This window comes from Giraffa tippelskirchi, chromosome X (genome assembly GCF_054371585.1).
Source record: "Giraffa tippelskirchi isolate mGirTip1 chromosome X, T2T-mGirTip1v1.2.pri, whole genome shotgun sequence".
In the NCBI taxonomy this organism is placed as follows: Eukaryota; Metazoa; Chordata; class Mammalia; order Artiodactyla; family Giraffidae; genus Giraffa; species Giraffa tippelskirchi.
Window position 1 is genome coordinate 75,000,893 of NC_137289.1, and position 16,489 is coordinate 75,017,381.

Sequence of the window (16,489 nt, forward strand, 5' to 3'; positions counted from 1 at the left end):
AATGGACAGAACATCCAGACAGAAAATCAACAAGGAAAAACAGGCCTTGAAAGACACGTTAGATCAGATAGACTTAACTGATTTTTATAGAGCTTTCCAACCAAAAGCAGCAGAATACATATTATTCTCATGTGCTCAACAAACATTCTCCAAAATTGACCACATACTGGGCCACAAAATGAGTCTTGGTAAATTTAAGAAAACTGAAATTACATCAAGCATCTTTTCTGACCAAAACACTATCAAATTAGCAATTAATTACAAGAAAATAAAAACTCTAAAAATCACAAACATGTGGAGGCTAAATGACAATGTACACAAGAACCAATTGATCACTAAAGAAATAAAAAAATAACTAGAGACAATGAAACAAAAACACAACATTCCAAAACCTATGCAAAAACAGTTCTAAGATGGAAGTTTATAGAAATACACTCTTACCTCAGGAAACAACAAAATCTCAAATAAACAACCTAACCTTACCCCTAAAGCAACTAGAGAAAGAAAAACTAACAAAACCCAAAGATAGCACGAGGAAGGAAATTAAAAAATCAGAGCAGAAATAAATGAACTAGAAATAAATAGAAATAATTAGAAATAAATAAAGAACACAATAGAAAAGATCAGTGAAACTAAAAATGGTTTCTTTGAGAAGATAAACAAAACTGACAAACTTTTAGCATATACTTTTGCTTTTCATACTGTTCAAAGAAAAAGTAAGTGAATTCCACAAAAATATCTACTTTTGTTTCATTGACTATGCTAAAGCCTTTGACTATGTGAATCACAACAAACTGTGGGGAATTCTTAAAGAGATGGGAATACCAGACCATCTTACTTGCCTCCTGAGAAACCTATATACAGGTCAAGAAGGAACAGTTAGAACTGGACATGGAACAACAAACTGGTTCAAAGTTGAGAAAGGAGTACATCAAGCCTGTATATTGTCACCCTGCTTACTTAACTTATATGCAGAGTAAATCATGCAAAATGCCGAGTTGGATGAATCACAAGCTGGAATCGAGATTGCTGGGAGAAATATCAATAACCTCAGATGTGCAGATGACACCAACTTAATTGCACAAAATGAAGAGGAACTAAAAAGCCTCTTGATGAAGGTGAAAGAGGAGAGTGAAAAACCTGGCTTAAAACTCAACATTCAAAAAACGAAGATCATGGCATCTGGTCCCATCACTTCATGACAAATAGATGGGGAAACAATGGAAACAGTGATATACTTTATTTTCTTGGGCTGCAAAATCACTGAGGGTGATAACTGCAGCCATGAAATTAAAAGACTGTTGCTCCTTTAATGGAAAACTATGACAAACCTAGACAGCATATTAAAAAAAACAGACAACACTTTGCTGACAAAGGTCCATATAGTCAAAGCTATGATCTTTCCAGCAGTCATATACAGATGTGAGAGTTGGACCATAAAGAAGTCTGAGAGCCATAGAATTGATGCTTTTGAACTGTGGTGCTGGAGAAGACTCTTGAGAGTCCTTTGGACTGCAAGGAGATCAAACCAGTCAATCCTAAAGGAAATATATCCTTAATATTCATTGGGAGGACTGATGCTGAAGCTGAAGTGCCAATATTTTGGCCACCTGATGTGAAGAGTCAAATCACTGGAAAAGACCTCATACTGGAAAAGATTGAGGGCAGGAAGAGAAGGGCGGTGATAGAAGATGAGATGGTTGGATGGCATCGTCAACCGAATGGACATGAGTTTGAGCAAACTTCAGGAGATAGTGAGGGACAAGGAAGCCTGGGGTGCAGCATTCCATGGGTTTGTAACGAGTTAGACATGACTGAGCAGCTGAACAACAACAAACCTTTAGTAAGACTCATCAAGCAAAAAATAAAGGTGAGGGCTCAAATCGATATAATTAGAAATGAGAAAGGAAATGTTACAATGGACATCACAGTAATATAAATGATCATAAGATACCACTACAAGCAGCTATTTACCAATTAAATGGTCAAATTGGAAGAAATGGACAAATTCTTAGAAAGGTACAATCACCCAAGACTGAAACAGGTAGAAACATAAAATATGAACACAGCAATCACATGTATTGAAATTGAAACTATGATTTAAACACTCTCAACAAACAAATTTAAAGGACCAGATGGCTTCACAAACGATTTCTATCAAACATTTAGTAAAGAGTTAACACCTATATTTCTGAAATGATTCCAAAAAGTTACAGAGGAAAGAACCCTCCCAAACTCAGTATATTAGGTGACCATCACCCTAATACCCAAACTAGACAAATATAGCATACACAAAAAGAAAAGTACAAGCCAATATCACTGATGAAGGTAGGCATGAAAAACCTCAACAAAATTCTAGCAATCTGAATTCAGTAATATGTTAAAGGGATTATCCACCATGATCAAGTTGGAATCATCCCGTGAATGCAAGGATTTTTCAATATCCACAAATTAGGGTAAAACACTGCATTGAAGAATAAAAACAATATGATCATCACAATAGATGCAGAAAAAGCTTTGACAAAATTCTGCACCCATTTATGATTAAAAAAAAAAACTCTCCAGAAATTTGGCTTAGAAGGAACATAATATAGTAAAGGCCATATAAGACAAAACTACGGATAACATGGTAAAAAGTTGAAAGAATTTCCTCTACAGTCAGAGAGAAGACAAGGATATCTACACTCTCCATTATTATTCAGTATGGTTTTCAACATTCTGGCTAAGACAATCAGAGAAGCAAAAGAAAAGGACTCCAAATTGGAGAAGAAGTAAAACTGTCATTGTTTGCAGATAACAAAAAAAATCTTATAGATGCTACCAGAAAAATACTAGTGTTCAACAATGAATTTGGTTAAGTGGCAAAATTAATACGGAGAAATATGTTGAATTTCTATACACTAACAATGAAAAGTCACAAAGAGAAATTAAAGAAACAAGCCCATCTTCCATTGCATCAAAAATAATACAGTGTTTAGGAATAAACCTGCTCAAGGAGACAAAAGACCTGTTCTCTGAAAACTATGATGCTGATGAAAGAAATCAAAACCAACAGAAACAGATGGAAAAAAATATACTCCATTCTTGGATTGGAAGAATCAATATTTTTAAAATGATTACATTACCTAAGGCAATCTACAGATTCAATGCAATCCCCATCAAATTACCAATGGTATTTTTCACAGAACTAGAGCAAAAAATCTTAAAGTATCTATGGAGATACAAATGATCCCAAATAGCACAAACCTGAGAAAGAAAAAGAGAGCTGGAGGAATCAGGCTCCCTGACTTCAGACTATACTACAAAGTCACAGTCATCAAAATGGTATGCTATTGGCACAAAAACAGAAATACAGATTAATGGAACAAGAAAGTAATCCCAGAAATGAACCCACAAATCTATGATCAATTAATGTACAACAATGGAGGCAAGACTATACAGTGGAGAAAAGACAGTCTCTCCAATAAATGGTACTGGGAAATCTGAACAGCTACATGTAAGAAAAATGAAAATAGAACACTCTTTAACATCACTCACAAAAAATAAGCTTAAAATGGATTAAAGACCTAAATGTAAATTGGATACTATAAAACTCTTAGAGGGAAACATAGAAAGAAGACTCTCTGATATAAATCACAGCAATATCCTTTATGACTCATCTCCCGGAGTAATGGAAATAAGAAGAAACATAAACAAATGGGGCCTAATTAAATTAAAAAGCTTTTGCACAGCAAAAGCAACTATAAACAAGATGAAAAGATCACCCACAAAAAGGGAGAAGAGATTTGCAAATGATGCAAGCAAAAATGGATTTATCTCCAAAATTTAAAAACAGATCATGTGTCTCAATATCAATAAAACAAAAAACCTAATCAAAAAATTGGCAGAAGAACTAAATATAAACATTATTCCAAAGAAGACACACAGATGGCCAAGAGGCACATGAAAAGATATTCAACATTGCTAATTAGAGGAATGAAAATCAAAACCACAATGAAATATCACTTCACACCTGTCAGAATGGACATCATTAAAAAATTTACAAACAATAAATGCTGGAGAGGGTGTGGAGAAAAGAGAATTCTCCTATACTGTTTGTGGGAATGTAAATTGGTATAGTCACTATGGAGAACCCCTTAAAAAACTGGAGGTTCTTTAAAAAACTAAAAATAGAACTATCATATGATCCAGCAATCCCAATCTCAGGCATATATTCAGAGAAAAACTTGATTTGAAATTATGCATGCACTCTTAATATTCACTGAAGCACTGTTTATAGTAGCAAATATATGGAAGTAAACTATATGCCCTTCTACAGATGAATGGATAAAGAATATGTAACACATAAATATAACAGAATATTACTCAGCCATAAAAAACAATGAAACAATTCCATCTGTAGCAACATGAATGGATCTGGAGACCATCATACTAAGCAAGTCAGGGAGACAAAGACAAATATTATATGATATCACTTACATGTGAAATCTAAAAAGAGAAAGATACAAAACAGAAACAAGCTCACAGGCTTAGAGAATGGATTTATGATTACCAGGGAGGAATGTGGGGGCAAGGAGATAGACTGGAAGTTTGAGATTGACATGTACATACTGCTATATTTAAAATAATCAACAACTACCTACTATAATATACATATGGCAATTTTTTAACTCTATGTAATAGTAAAAAGAGGTAGGAATAAAAAACCCAAAGATATAATATGAATGCTCAGGTTTGAAATGTTTCATCCTAGGAAGTCTGTATCAGGCTAAACCATAGAAATATATCAGGAAATAGGTACTAAAAATAGATCAATCCATACTTCACCAATCCTCTCCAAAATATCTAGTGAATTCAACTACATTATTTTTATTTTTATATTAATTAATTTATTTAGTTTTGGTGGCACTGGGTCTTTGTTGCTACACACAAGGCTTTCTCTAGGTGAAGCAAGCAAGAGCTATTTCTTGTTGAGGAGCACAGGCTCTAAAGCCTGTGGGCTTCAGTAGCTGTGGCTCATAGGCTCTAGAGTGCAGGCCCAGTAGTTGGGGTGTGCAAGTTCAGTTGCTCTTCAGCAGGTGGAATCTTAGCTCCCAGACCAGGGAACAAATCCACAATCCACGTCCCCTGCATTGCAAGCCACATTCATAAAAACTGAACCACCAGGAAAGTCCCTAAATTATTTATAGATATTATCAAAATCCCTAACCATCTACTGGTGCACTGGTGCCATGAGCCAAAAAGAAAAGAAGTTCTTGCCAATTTAAAACAGTATTTTAGAATTCAGTCAAACCCATTCTCCCCTGCAAATGCAAATCAACGAACACATGTATTGATTGTTGCAAAAAGAAAATATAGCTACTATTATTAGAAACACAGATTCTAAGGGACAAGTGAATTTTTATCAAAGGTATAAGGGGAAGTAAGTACAGCCTGGAACATCTGTCTATGTTTGGTGGAATCAATGAGCTTTTATTTTGCCACTCTGCACTTTTTGCAATACATGGAAAATGCAAAATAAAGCAAACTTTCCTCCACATTAGGCTGTCTATGAATCATGGCAAGCAAAAGATCTGAAAGAAAAGTGCTTTAATCTCCGAAATGATGGTACACGTTTGTGCATTTTCTAGATAGTCCTAGAGATTTTCTTGCCATATTATCGTTGCTGAATTCCAATTGCTCAAATTGGCCTATCCAACATCCAAGGGTTACTATGAACAGAAAATACGATGACAATGGTTTAAACAAATGGATCCTGCCTAGAACTGCCAGGGCTGAGTGCCTCAAAACTAAAAATATATCAGTAAAAGTTACCAAAATTTATATCAGATCTCCTGACTACCAATTCAGAACTGGATCTTAACTATAATAATTATTGAATTACTGGTTGTTTCATTATTGGTAGTATAAATAGTGGATTTTTGTGTACAATATATGGATTCTTATGATATGAAAAATAAAAGTTGACAAAATATCTTATAGACAGATAAGGTAAATGTATATCTCATACAATGACACTAAGAATTAATGAACAAGATTCCCCTAATATTTTTTTTATTTCATAAAAAGATGGTAAGTTCCAATTTCAATTTATGTGTTCAAGAAAATACTATCTGTATGTCACTGCAGAAAAAGATCAGTAAATTCAGAAAGTAATATTAAGGTGGTAAAGAATCATGGTATATTAGCACTACAAAGACATTTAAGAGCTATCTGGTTCAATCTCTTCATTTTGAAGATGAGGAAACTGTCTCACAGTGATATGTCATAGATAAGTTATTTAGGGGGAAATATGGAGCAAGTTTCCTGATGTGATCTAGATGTATTTAAATACTAAAGTTGTTCAAATATGAATTAATGAAAATCTCTAAAGGGATATGATCCCCTCATCACACACAGTCTCATACTTGTATTTTTATACCTCCTTAAAATTTATTTCAGGTTTAGAGACCTAGCCTCTAATACATATTATGTATTGCCTCACGGTTCATATTACAGTGACTTTAGACTTAAAGAAAATCTTAAATCCTATTTGTTGAATCTTCAGTACATCATTTGAATATTTATCTTCAGGGAAAACCACAAACACCTGAAAAGCAGTGGAAAAGATGTTATGGTTTATTTGGTATTTCATTAGAAATCTCTCCTCTCATTCAACTGATCAATTAAATTTTTAACCTCAGGATATGGCTGAGATGGATTTAAAACAGCAAATTAGTTCCAGACACCAAGTTCTCAAAAAACAGACCTGAAATAGAACATAAAAAGAGCAAGCTGACTTAGGAAATGCTGAGTTAAATTTTACTTAGGAACCAGAATTTCAGCTCATATCACACAAGTAGGAAATGGTAAGCTTAATGAGAATGAAGTTTTATGAAGACCTAGAAGACCTTATAGAACTAATACCCAAAAAAGATGTCCTCTTCATCATAGGGGACTGGAATGTAAAAGTAGGAAGTCAAGAAATGCCTGGAGTAACAGGCAAGTTTGGCCTTGGAGTACAAAATCAAGTAGGGCAAAGGCTAACAGAGTCTTGTCAAGAGAACGCACTGGTCATAGGATATACCCTCATCCAACAATACAAGAAAACGCTCTACATATGGACATCACCAGATTCTCAATACCGAAATCACACTGATTATATTCTTTGCAGCCAAAGATGGAGAAGCTCTATACAGTCAGCAAAAACAAGACCGGGAGTGGACTGTGGCTTGGATCATGAATTTCTTATTGCAAAATTCAGCCTTAAGTTGAGGAAAGGAGGGAAAACCAGTATACCATTCAGGTATGACCTAAATCATATCCCTTATGATTATACAGTGGAAGTGACGAATAGATTCAAGGGGTTAGATCTGATAGAGTGCCTGAAGAACTATGGATGGAGGTTCATGATGTTGTATAGGAGGCACTGATCAAGACAATCCCAAAGAAAAAGAAATTCAAAAAGGGCAAAATGGTTGTCTGAGGAGGCCTTCCAATTAGCTGAGAGAAGAGAAGTGAAAGGCAAAGGAGAAAAGGAAAGATATTCCTATTTGAATGCAGAGTCCCAAAGAATAGCAAGGAGACATAAGAAAGCCTTTGTCAGTGATCACTGCAAAGAAACAGAGGAAAACAATAAAATGAGAAAGACTAGAGATCTCTTCAAGAAAATTAGAGATACCAAGGGAATATTTCATGCAAATTAGGGCACAATAAATGATAGAAATGGGATGGACCTAACAGAAGCAGAAGATATTAATAAGAGGTGGCAAGAATACACATAAAATCTATACAGAAAAGTTCTCCATGACCCAGATAACGACAATGGTGTGCTCACTCACCTAAAGCCAGGCATCCTGGAGTGAGAAGTCAAGTGGGCCTTACCACTACAAACAAAGTTAGTGGAGGCAATGGAATTCCAGTTGAGCTATTTCAAATCCTAAAAGATGATGTTATTATAGTGCAGAACTGAATATGCCAGCAAATGTGAAAAACTCTGCAGTGGCCTCTGGACTGGAAAAGGTCAGTTTTCATTCCAATGCCAAAGAATGTTCAAATTACTGATCAATTGCACTCATCTCACATGCTAGCAAAGTACTGCTCAAAATTCTCCAAGCCAGGCTTCAACAGTACTAAACCATGAACTTCCAGATGTTCAAGCTGGACGTAGAAAAGGCAGATGAACCAGAGATCAAATTGCCAACCTCCATTGGATCATCAAAAAGGCAAAAGAATACCAGAAAAACATCTACTTCTGCTTTATTGATTACTCCAAAGCCTTTGACTGTGTAGATCACAACAAACTGTGGAAAATTCTACAAGAGATTGGAATGCCAGACTACCTTACTTGCCTCCTGAGAAATTTGTATGTGGGTCAAGAAGCAACAGTTAGAACTGGACATTGAACAACAGACTGGTTCCAAATTGGGAAAGGAGTACTTCAAGACTGTATATTGTTATCTTGCTTATTTAACTTATATGCAGAGTACACCATGAGAAATGCTGGGATGGATGAAGCACAAGCTGGAATCAAGATTTCCGGGAGAAATATCAATAACCTCAGATACACAGATGACACCACCCTTATGGCAAAAAGTGAAGAAGAACTAAAGAGCCTCTCGATGAAAGTGAAAGAGGAGAGTGAAAATGCTGGCTTAAAACTGAACATTCAAAAAACAAAGATCATGGCACCTGGTCCCATTACTTCATGGAAAACAGATGGGAAACAATGGAAACAATGAGAAACTTTATTTTGTGGGGCTCCAAAATCACTGCAGAGGGTGGCTGCAGGCATGAAATTAAAAGACGGTTGCTCCTTGGAAGAAAAGCTATGACCAAACTTGATAGCATATTAAAAAGCAGAGGCACTACTTTTCTGACAAAGGTCCATCTAGTCAAAGCTGTGGTTTTTCCAGTAGTCATGTATGGGTGTGAGAGTTGGAATATAAAGAAAGCTGAGTGCCGAAGAATTGATGCTTTTGAACTGTGGCATTGTAGAAGATTCTTGAGTGACCCTTGGACTACAAAGAGATCAAATAAGTCAATCCTAAAGGAATTCAGTCCTGAATATTCATTGGAAGGACTGATGCTGAAGCTGAAACTGCAGTACTTCGGCCACCTGATGCGAAGAGCCGACTCATTAGAAAAGACTGATGCTAGGAAAGATTGAAGGCAGGCGGAGATGGGGGAAAACAGAGGATGAGATTGTTGGATGGCATCACCGACTGGATGAACATGAGTTTGAGCAAGCTATGGGAGTTGGTGATGGACAGGAAAGCCTAGCTTGCTGCAGTCTATGGGGTCACAAAGAGTCAGACACAACTGAGTGACTGAACTGGAACTGGAATAAGAATGAAAGATGCCTTTAAAAATGAAAGTGCTATAATTATAGGTAAATATCTACATAAACATCTAGAAGTATAAAAGTCATCTTCAGTAACTGAATTTGAAAGTGTTAACTTTTACATTATGTTTAAATTACATATATTTAACTGATTGGAAATGATTTGGAAAGGTAGAGACTCATTGATACTGGGGAAATATCACCTTCTGCATTTTCTAATACTTATGTATTTACTCCTGTAACCATAGCACTTTTCATATTTGTTCACCTACTTTCATAACTGGCTCATGGCTAGTCACTATAATTATTGACCAAGTCAGAAAAACAGCCCTTATAATCATTTACACTCACTCCCTAATCTACAATTCAACACAACAATATGAAAATGCCCAAAATATCATAATTTCATGTACATGCACATGTGCCCCTTGTGTGTGATTATTATTATTGTAAGTATGGATTCACACAGCATCAGCACCACCTGGGAACTTGAGTGAACCAGTGAAGTTGCTCAGTCGTGCCCGACTCTTTGTGATCCATGGACTGTAGCCTATCAGGTTACTCCTCCATGGAATTGTCCAGGCAAGAGTACTGGAGTGGGTTGCCATTTCCTTCTCCAGGGGATCTTCCCGACCTGGGGATTGAACCCATGTCTCCCACATTGCAGGCAGAGGCTTTACAGCCTGAGCTACCAGGGAAGCCCCTATTGTAAGTATACAGATATTCAAACTCCAACTTCAGATTAAGAGTGGTGGAAAAAGTTCTTAAGAGTAATAAGAACTTCAATGAATATCTAAACCAACCTCTCCATCTTACAAATGATAAATTGGATTTAAAGAGGAAAAGTGAGAGACAATACAACATACACAGTAGGGCTAGGATAAGAACTCAAGTATCCTGAGGTGTACCCCAGGTGCTTTGTCCACTAAATCCCACCTTTTTAATCTTGATTTTAATTTCATTAAAACTCTCTAAAATGGGTCTATAGATATGCATTATAAGTCACTGACTGAAACAAGGGAGAAATTATGTCATATAACTTCTCAGGGCTTCAGATTACTCAATATGCAAAATGAAGGAGTTGGATTAAATGATCTTTACACTCCTTATGAACTGATAATTCTGATTAGATTTACTTTGTACTGTATAACTTTCTCATAACTCTGGTTTTGTATTATCCATGTATGCTCTAAAGCAAAATTGTTCTTGCACTCTTTTCTCACTAGTAAACAAGTGTTAGACTTACAACTTAGTTGATCTATAGTCCTCAAACTAGAAGTGCAATGGGAAAAATATTCATGGTTTGTAGTAAAATTTACAAGGGGAAAACGTGAATTTGGATTTATACCACTGACTGAACAAAAACCAAGGCAATTTTATAGTTTCCTATTTGGATGAACTGTGCCCATCTGTTTGAAAGCTTTTCTGTCAAAACTGTGACTAAGTAAATTAACTAAAGGAGAACTATGAGCAATCAAATGTTGAGGTTTGCAATTACTTAAATGAAATGTGGGTCAGTTTATTGCAATATGGTTTTATGTTATTAAAATAGCATTTAATTAAATTAATGGTGTCAAAATAATAATATCTCTTCAAAAATGAAAAGCAGTTTATATCTCCCACATTATGTCTCTCTACAGTCAAGTACTGTATGTTGGCTTGTTTATTGTTTACATTCAAAGCTACTTTGGGTAAAGTATGATGTATTAAATACGAATAATGAAACATCTGGTGATATGAAATGTTAATGTGTTATACCATGTTGAATCTAATGGAGACAATTTTGAAATTCCCTATAAATGAACTGGGCAGATGTAAGCCTTTTCAGAGGCAGTATTCAGGCTCATATTCAGGAAATGCTTATGCTCTGAACTCTGTTATTTGGAAAAATATTTGGACTCCAAAAGATTCAAAACTCAACTAACAGGTATGGTTCAGTTCGGTTCAGTCGCTCAGTCGTGTCTGACTCTTTGTGACCCCGTGAATCGAAGCACGCCAGGCCTCCCTGTCCATCACCAACTCCCGGAGTTTACCCAAACTCATGTCCATCGAGTCAGTGATGCCATCCAACCATCTCATCCTCTGTCATCCCCTTCTCCTCCTGCCCCCAATCCTTCCCAGCATCAGGGTCTTTTCCAATGAGTTAACTCTCCGCATGAGGTGGCCAAAGTACTGGAGTTTCAGCTTCAACATCAGTCCTTCCAATGAACACTCAGGACTGATCTCCTTTAGGATGGACTGGTTGGATCTCCTTGCAGTCCAAGGGACTCTCAAGAGTCTTCTCCAACACCACAGTTCAAAAGCATCAATTCTTTGGCACTCAGCTTTCTTAACCGTCCAACTCTCACATCCATACATGACCACTGAAAAAACCATAGCTTTGACTAGACAGACATTTGTGGCAAAGTGATGTCTCTGCTTTTAAATATGCTATCTAGGCTGGTCATAACCTTCCTTCCAAGGAGTAAGCGTCTTTTAATTTCATGGCTGCAATCACCATCAGAAGTGATTTTGGAGCCCCACAAAATAAAGTCTGACACTGTTTCCACTGTTTCCTCATCTAATTCCCATGAAGTGATGGGATCAGATGCCATGATCTTAGTTTTCTGAACGTTGAGCTTTAAGCAACTTTTTCACTCTCCTCTTTCACTTTCATCAAGAGGCTCTTTAGTTCTTCTTCACTTTCTGCCATAAGAGTGGTGTCATCTGCATATTTGAGGTTATTGATATTTCTCCCAGCAATCTTGATTCCAGCTTGTGTTTCTTCCAGCCCAGCGTTTCTCATGATGTACCCAGCATATAAGTTAAAAAAGCAGGGTGACAATATACAGCCTTGACGTACTCCTTTTCCTATTTGGAACCAGTCTGTTGTTCCATGTCCAGTTCTAATTGTTGCTTCCTGACCTGCATACAGGTTCTCAAGAGACAGGTCAGATGGTCTGGTATTCCCATCTCTTGAAGAATTTTCCACAGTTTATTGTGATCCATACAGTCAAAGGCTTTGGCATCGTCAATAAAGCAGAAATAGATGGTTTTCTGGAACTCTCTTGCTTTTTCAATGATCCAGCGGATGTTGGCAATTTGATCTCTGGTTCCTCTGTCTTTTCTAAAACCAGCTTGAGCATCTGGAAGTTCATGTTCACCTATTGCTGAAGCCTGGCTTGGAGAATTTTGAGCATTACTTTACTAGCGTGTGTGATGAGTGCAATTGTGCGGTAGTTTGAGTATTCTTTGGCATTGCCTTTCTTTAGGATTGGAATGAAAACTGACCTTTTCCAGTCCTGTGGCCACTGCTGAGTTTGAGTAGAGAAGCCACATGCAAGTAGTTACAGACCACTTAAATGAAGAGCAAATATTACAGTGATTCTTAGGAATCACCATTCAGGGATAGATACGAAATTAAAAACTGCTCAGCTCAGTGCCATGGCTATAAGTGAAAGGCTGTCAAATATAGGTATATGCAGAGTTTGTAAAACAATTGCAGCTGTGTGTGGGCTAGACATCAGCCAAGCCATCAAATGATGTGAGCACTAGAAATGTGCTGTATTGGCATGAATAGTTCATTCAGTTCAGTTCAGCCACTCAGTCATGTCTGGCTCTTTGTGACTCCATGGACTGCAGCATGCCAGGCCTCCCTTCCACCACCAACTCCCAGAGTTTACTCAAACTCATGTCCATTGAGTCGGTGATGCCATCCAACCATCTCACTCTCTGTCATCCCCTTCTCCTCCTGACCTCAATCTTTCCCAGCATCAGGGTCTTTTCAAATGAGTCAGCTCTTCGCATCAGGTGGCCAAAGTATTGGAGTTTCAGCTTCAACATCAATCCTTCCAATGAACATTCAGGGCTGATTTCCTTTAGGATGGACTGGTTGGATCTCCTTGCAGTCCAAGAGACTCTCAAGAGTCTTCTCCAACACCACAGTTCAAAAGCATCAATTCTTCGGCACGCAGCTTTCTTTATAGTCCAACTCTAGTTTGTACACTTTGTTAAATCACAGATAGATATGAAGATAAGATACACTCAATCTTTGCTAAAGTTCAGCTTATTCTACAAAAACAACAGATTAGAGAATGCACAATAAGGCAGTGAATTTGCCATTCAAAATGAAGCCAGAGATAGGAAAATGATGATTAGTAAGGGTTGGGAGGGCAAGCAGCATTACACAGTAGAGAGTGCAACCAAACCAGGAACCCAGGAAAAGGCTAACTTCTGCTTTGAGCAAACTGCTATCCTGTAGCCTGAAGTTCCTAACAAAATTTGAGGTTGCTAAGCAACTTTTTATTTTCCTATAGACTATTATGAAAATGAATAAAAAGGCATTTTAAATGCCTTTGAGATTCTAATAATCTATTCAAATGCTCCAAGTACATCTAATGTTAAAAGATTAAACGTAAGAAATAAACATCATATTGAACTTATACCAATATCTTTTAAATTATTTTACATTTGCCTGCTTGTTCCATGAAATGTTAAGAGAATTGCTGAAAAAAGCGAGCAAAGTTAGGAAGGTGAGGGAGTTTCATGACTAATTGAGTTAACACTAGGTTAGAAACAACAAACTTTATATAGCACTTATCATATGCCACACACTGTTGTAAGTTCCTTACATATTTACTTAGTTAATATTTATAAAACATTTCAGAGGGAAGTAGCAGCAGTATTTCCATTTTTCAGATGAGGAAACTGATTCACAGAAACTGAAAAACCTGTCAAATATCAAATGAAAAACCTGTTGAAATTAACCTGCTAATAAACCTTGAAGTTGGTATTTAAACTCAGGTACATTGATTCCAGGTTTCTTTAATGCAGATATTTTCAAAGTTTATAATATACTAATATTTATTGTGACTTTCCAAAAGAGGTAGAGAGCACACTATTTTCTAAATTTTTGCAATAATGGAACTTTTTTTTATAGAATATCTATTAAAGACTCAAAAGACACCACTAATCCATAGAATGAAGTTTGAGAAATACTGTTGTAAACCTTTTTTTTTTTTAACTTGGATGCATGCTTAACTTCAACTATTTTGACACTTTATTTCTCTGTTTTTGAAATATATATTTATGTGAATATATATCAGGAATTTTTACATAGTTATAAATTTATATAAATTTAAATTTAGGAGTTTTCAGTTTACATAATGTTATCTACTATCTCAGTTTTCACAGTTTACATAAAACTAACTACTATCTCATTGGGTTATACTTGCCCTTGGTGATATCCTTTTAAATTAGAAGTGTTTCAGGTTTTTAAGCATAGTAACTGACAATTATTATATTGTTGGTACCTCTCAATAGACCATTTCTTTTTCATGAAAATTTGAGCTATAAAAATTCTTCAAATGGTACACACAAGTTCTTATAAGTTATACATGTCTCTATGTACTTTGAGCATTTTTATACAGTATTATAGTGTAGATATGTCAAGATAATTTCTAAGGTCTTGCAGCCCTGACCTCCAATTGATCTGATTTTCAAACCAGAATTGGCACATCCAGCAAATATTGTAAGTCTAGGGGAGGATTGCGTTAGACAAAGATTAAAGATAACAAAACACCTCAAATTTCTGTAATTAGGGCCAAGAGTAGCTATTCCCAGGAAGGCAGGGACCCAAGACAAGTTGAAGCAGCTCGTTCCACAGCCCTTCCATCCTCAAGTGCAGGATTTTGTCATATAGACCATCCCACCAAATAAGAAACTGACCTACTAGTCTATGAAATGTAGACTCTCAGATACCAGTCAACTTCAAAAAGCTATAGAAATAATTAAAAGCTAACACTTCAGATACCAGAATGACCTTGAAAACTGTTGGAGTAGTCAACTTATTTTACTGTTTCTATTTCATTTCAAGGAGATTCTTGACACTTTAAAAAATACATTTGGGTGTCAGCTTCAGTAGTTCATATGCTAAAATTAGAACAAAACAGAGAAAACTACCATGGACTCTGCACAAAGACAAAATGTGAATTTGTGGAGTGGTCAATATTTTTGGTGATAGTTGCACAACAATGTGACTGTACTAAATACCACTGAATGGTAGTCATAAAATTGTTAAAATTGTAGACTTTATACCATGTATATTTTATCAGAGAAAGAGAAAACAAGTTAGTGATCTCTTACAAAGTAAACATAGATTAACATGAATGTAAAAGAATAAAAAGATTATTAACTTCTGGCATACTGCAAAATTTGTGGCTATTTTCTCCCATAGTTGCTCAAAGAAAGAATTTAAGTTTCATGTTATGTGTGTTGCTGTTTGTTGTTCAGCTGCTCAGTCGTGTCCGGCACTTTATGATGCCATGGACTGTAGCACGACAGGCTTCCCTGTCCTTCACTAACTCCAGGGCTTGCTCAAACTCATGTCCATCGAGTCGGTGATGCCATAAAAACATCTCATCCTCTGTCGTCCCCCATCTCCTCCTGCTTTCAATCTTTCCCAGCATCACAGTCTTTTCTAATGAGTCGGCTCTTTGCATCAAGTGGACAAAGTATTGGAGCTTCAGCTTCTACATCAGTCCTTTCAGCGAATATTCAGGTATGATTTCCTTTAGGATGGACTGGTTTGATCTCCCTGCACTCAAAGAGACTCTCAAGAGTCTTCTCCAACACCACAGTTCGAAACCATCATTTCTTCGGGGCTCAGCCTTCTTTATGGTCCAATTCTGACATCCATACATGACTACTGGAAAAACCACAGCTTTGACTAGATGAACTTTTGTCAGCAAAGCAATGTCTCTGCTTTTTAATATGCTGTCTAGGTTAGCCATAGCTTTTCTTCAAAGGAGCAAGTGTGTTTTAATTTCATGGCTGCAGTCACCATCTGCAGTGATTTTGAAGCCTAAGAAAATAAAGTCTGTCACTGATTGCTCCATTTATTTGCCATGAAGTGATGGGACAGGATACCATGATCTTAGTTTTAGGAATGTTGAGTTTTAAGCCAGCTGTTTCAATCTCCTCTTTCACCTTCATCAAAAGGCTCTTTAGTTCCCCTTCGCTTTCTGCCATAAGGGTGGTGTCATCTGCATATCTGAGGTTTCTGATATTTATCCTGGCAATTTTGAATCCAGCTTGTGATTCATCCAGTCCAGAATTTCTCATGATGTACTCTATGTAAGTTAAATAAGCAGGGTGACAATATACAGCCTTGACATACTTCTTTCCCAA

General features: G+C 36.5%; 1 protein-coding gene and 1 non-coding gene across 4 annotated transcripts in view; one reads left to right on the forward strand and one right to left on the reverse strand.

The window, feature by feature from the left end:
• DACH2 (dachshund family transcription factor 2) overlaps positions 1 to 16,489 on the reverse strand; it is an 817,737-nt gene that overhangs the window by 276,487 nt on the left and 524,761 nt on the right. The gene's annotated exons all lie outside the window — the stretch shown is intronic.
• LOC145537274 (U6 spliceosomal RNA) lies at positions 15,213 to 15,315 on the forward strand. Its single transcript, XR_014076299.1, has one exon. It is a non-coding gene; the product is annotated as a U6 spliceosomal RNA (small nuclear RNA).